Source organism: Electrophorus electricus, unplaced genomic scaffold (genome assembly GCF_041902795.1).
Source record: "Electrophorus electricus isolate QZ-2024a unplaced genomic scaffold, ASM4190279v1 Scaffold132, whole genome shotgun sequence".
Classification (NCBI taxonomy): Eukaryota; Metazoa; Chordata; class Actinopteri; order Gymnotiformes; family Gymnotidae; genus Electrophorus; species Electrophorus electricus.
The window spans coordinates 10179-15000 of record NW_027658414.1 but is presented as its reverse complement, the minus strand read 5'-3'; the positions used below and the strand labels follow the sequence as shown (position 1 = coordinate 15000).

Here is a 4822-nt window from a genome sequence, read left to right as displayed (position 1 = left end):
CAGTCAGTTGCTGTCAGAGACTGTGCATTTTTGACTGAAATTTAAGGGTGACATAGCCTTTCACTGCTCCAATATGTTGGAACAGTTTACCTGTCTTTATAATGTCATGCACAGTTGAAGTCTAATTTAAACACGTAGTTATATTCCCAGACTTTCAAGTCCTCATAAATGGTTTTAAAGCATTTAGCTACATGTCCATACTCGGATTTTATTTGACATTATATTGGTTCCAGTCATTGGCTTTATTGATTTACTATTTTGATATCCATTTATTTTTACATGTTGCATGGTCTTTAGATGGCTCCTGTAGTCTTTTAAATGTGCTCTGAAATTAAAGTTGACTGACTCAATGGTTGGAATATGCAGCCTATGGAACACAACTTTATGCTATCATATACAACAAGCCTGTCCATGAATAATTCTCTTCATTACTGCATACCACTACCCTGTCCAGTGACCTAATATTTTTGATCTAAGAAACACAACGTCATTCACTGGCCATTTTACATGGCTTTTCGCATCTGGACCTTTTCTTATGACGTCATTCATGTGGAGTCCAATGACATCGCTAATGCTTGTATTCATTTGTGTGAAATGTTTGGTGAATTGGCCTGTCCATGTACTGGTGTGGAGTTGAGACCACTGCTGTGTAGGCCAGGTTACAGGAGGCAGCAACGGTCCACCACCTCTGCCTAGCCAACACGCTGGGGCTCAGGATGCCTCATGCAGGAGGTCTGTTGGCAGCTGAAAATAGCTCTGCGGCCCAGCTGTGCTGAGCAGTGGAACACAGTCATGGTCCCGTGTGCTTGTGAGGTTTGTCAGCAGGTGACACTGCTGGGGGATCACAGTGATTGGCAGTGACATTTTTGAACAACAGCAACACACTACAAGCTGCCATGCCTGATTACGGCTTACATTTAACCTCATGCTCTCTTCTAGAAAGCTAGTCCTAGTGTGTCCTGATTAATGTCAGTTGCTGATCTAAACAGGTTAAAATTCTATTTCTTTTTTCTAGATATATTATACAACCCAGATAACCCAGATAGTATTGAGATACACTCCAGATAACCAGCTATTTGCAGTACTAGGATAAGCTCACAAGGAGAACATAAAGCACTTCTGAATATCATTCATGTCACTCTGGACAAGAGCATCTGCATGTGTGTTTGTGTGCAGAGACCAAAGCTGAGTACAAAGGTAAACCTTTACAGTATGTTATGAGAATAAATCTTAAATGTGCCATTATTTCAGCCAACAACCTTCTATTCGCATTGCGGACAGTTTGTCTGATGACACAAATGCACCATGCTGTATGATAAAACCAGTCAGTCTGCTACCATGGAAAAAGGTCAGCTCAGTGCTAGTCTGCTGGCAGACCCTGACAGGCAGGGCTAGCCAACACCTTGGACACAGTGGCCCTGTGCTTGAGAGGGAACTTGAGTACAATGAGAGATGCCCACCGATGTGTAGCCCTTAATCTTTTCACTAATGATTTAAGAGGCACATCCAAAGGGGAGGCTGCACTTAATATAAGGCATGTGAGTTTGCTTCCGAAGACTTTACCTGGTGTAGCTACAGCACTTGGCATATTAGAGCTCATAAACATACATGGGTGGGATGCTGTCATCAAAAAGCATATAGTTACAGCATTTCTCTGCCCCCTGTTTTCTCTCCCGCTCTCTCTCCCTCTCTCTCTAAACCTGGTGATTCCTAGGACCTGCCAGAGTGCGTTCTGTAGAAGGAGAGGGGAAAGTCATGTAGGGGGATCTCCCCAGCCAAAGTGCTGCCATCATTCTGACTCTATAAGCCTCTTGAGATCATCAGGGACTACAGCCCTGCATAACCAATCAAAAGTCTGACCCTTTTAACTCTCCTGAAAAACATTAAAGACCTTCCACTAGGACAGTCAGGCAACATGGAAGAAGCACCAAGCAATTAGAAGAATCCAGAAGACCCCACACTCTCAGATTCACTCTCAGACTGAGCACAACAATGGTAGTAGTTACTGTACCTTTCACTAGATGCAATAGTGCTATGCTCAGATAAGAACCATGGTCAGATGTTACCTTCTGACTCAGATACTGTGCAGCAAATACTGAGGAGAAACTGGATGATATTACATAGGCAGTACATCTGCCTTTTACAGAGGCAGAAAATAAAAGGCAACAAAGCATGTTCACTAAACGAAGATCACATCAGTCTAAAGTAAAAGAAAGAGAAGAATACACTTACCAGTAGTGTGTGGCTGCTGGCTTATCTTTAGTTAGTTATCAGAAGCTGGAAGGAAGTCAGTTTGCTCTGCTCTGACTACAGTCCATCATGGGTAATTGTGTGCATTTGTGTGTGTATGAATGTGTGTGTAGCAGCGCAGGGACTGTAGGCTGTGGGTTGAGCTAGGGTTACCACTCTCTGGCAGGCTGCCCCCACAATCCCTCTCTCTTCCATGCAACCACTTTCTCCTCTTATGTTGGATGATTCTTTCTCTCTCTCTCTCTCTCTCTCTCTCTCTCTCTCTCTCTCTCTCTCTCTCTCTCTCTCTCTCTCTCTCTCTCCTGTTCTCTCCGAGCTCCTCCTAAGCCTGTCAGAGCTGGGCTGCCCAACCGTGTGTAAGCCGAATACTGCCAAACAACAGACACATTGAAGCCCCCACGCCCCTCAAATACACACATATTCTGATCAGCTGTCTGCCCCCGCTCAACACGCATGAGGCATCAGCACTGACACACAATTAACAAATTATCCATTTCTAAAATTAGCTTCAAAGGAAAGTATGTTAACCATCACATTTCCCTTTAGTTTATCCTGTAATAACAGCAATAACTAAAGTGCATAGAAGGATCTGTGTGGAGCAGTAAATTATTTTTAAAAAATGTTATATTTACTTATTGCATTTGCCAAAGGCATACCACAACTGCGATATACTGGTCCAATGCACAGTGATCATCAGAATATTATTGCCTCTACTTGAGATTAGTGACCAGAAAAAAACAAATACACAGTTGTTCTTGCGTGCAATAGAGGATACAGCATGTCACAATTTTCTTAATAAAACTGTTACAATCCCTGCTTAATGAACATAATCAGGTTTAATAATTATTGATTAGTAGCATTTGTGTGTACAGTTATCTAAAATGGCTGCTAAGATGGTGGCTGCAATGTTTCAGATATGTAACTGTTTCCTGTAGTTAAGCGTGTGGGATATCTCCTGCACTCTCCTACCATCATTCATACTACAGTCGGCAGCCTCAAGTAGGTACAAAAGTTGCCATGGCAACGGTTAGAACACGCGCCAAGATCCCCGGTCCCAACTAGCTAAAGATAGGCCCACGCAGCACATGGGCGGTACTAGCAACAGACTCTTTTCAACTGACTGAGAGCTCTCGAGCATAATAACTTTAAACAAACTGTGAACTTGTTTTAGCAATGAAAGAGATGTAGGATTTTTGATCGCTAATGAGGGATGCTGGGGGTAAAAATAGAGTTTTGGCTTCATGTGCATACGTGACTATAACATCTTTGAGTGATCAATGTCATGTTGGCCTTGTACTCAACTAGTAGAAACGTTTACTAGTTGAGTGATGAAGTAAAATGAGAAGTAAGCTTCTATGTGGTATGACACTGCTATGAGTACATGACACTGTAAATAACAAGTAGAATTAGCTTTGAGGAACAGAATGCGCAAAGAGGCAGCCACATGCATTATGTGCACACACACGCCCAAACACACAGGCAGCACACCCCCAGTAGCGCGCGAGCCAGCTTGCAGTGTGAATGTGCCCGTGTGGGACATTCCTGCAGGCTCCGCCTCAAATGCCACCCTCACCAACCTGCCACATTCCCCGCCGGGTCTCTAATGAACGGAAATGCAGGCAGGATCTGCCAGTGGAGCAGGGCTCTGGCTCTGAGCTCACAGAGGAACAGTCAGCTCTGCTGCCCACACACAGGCTGTCACGGTGAGCAGAAAGCAGAAATCGCTATGAATACCAGTCACTCAGGGCTTCTGATGTGCTTGCACTGCAGACTCAAGAGGCAGAGTAAGAAATCTAGAAGATTCTTGTAAATTCTCTTGTAAATTCTATGGCATGACTGCTTAGAGCCAGTGGGGCAATGACCTTAAGGTCATTGCTTTCTAAACATGCCTGAACAAGTTTCAGACATTTTCATGTATAGCACTATTATGCCATCTTCAAGGAACTGACATGAAATAAGCCATAATAATTGTGAAAGCCCACAGCCATACAGAGTAATGTGATCGAGGTCATGGTCGCTGAGCTAACAGTGATGTGCTCAACTCTGTGAGTACACGGGCGCGTTTAGACAGTTAAGTATTAACAAGTAGGTGCTGCAACTGGGACACAGCAAGAGTGAGAGCCGGGACCTCTCAGTTAGTATTGAGGTTAGTATTGAGGTTAGTATTGAGGTTAGTACTGAGGTTAGTATTGAGACTGGCAGAGCTAAGCATGACAGACAGGCAAAGGAGAAAGGTGAGAGAGACAGAATTAGTGAGAGGAGACATGGAAGCTGAGTGGTGGATATATTCCCACACGAGGTGTTTGAGAGTGTGTTGTTTCAGTGGAAATGTTACACAGTGGAGTGTGGCAGCTGAAAGCGTCAGCTGCCCTGACCCACATGGCCAACTCACACCTCAGTCACACACTGCCAGGATGTGACATCAGTGCCTACAGCTTTATTCCCTTCAACAATTATGCTGATATGGATTCTTACCGTATCTTCAAACACTCTACTGTGTTGTTGTTGATGAATGTCAGCCCTCATGAAAGTTCTTCACCCACACATGCACATTCAATTCTTTCCTGCCCAG

At 43.8% G+C, this 4822-nt stretch overlaps 1 protein-coding gene across 1 annotated transcript in view; it reads right to left on the bottom strand.

Moving 5' to 3' along the window:
* The window catches only part of LOC145654556 (uncharacterized), a 23004-nt gene extending 20520 nt beyond the window's left edge, over positions 1 to 2484 (bottom strand). The window contains exon 1 of the mRNA XM_081708780.1: positions 2233 to 2484. The gene's annotated coding sequence lies outside the window, so the exon portion shown is untranslated. The remainder of the gene's footprint in view (positions 1 to 2232) is intronic.
* Between the last annotated feature and the right edge of the window lie 2338 nt (positions 2485 to 4822).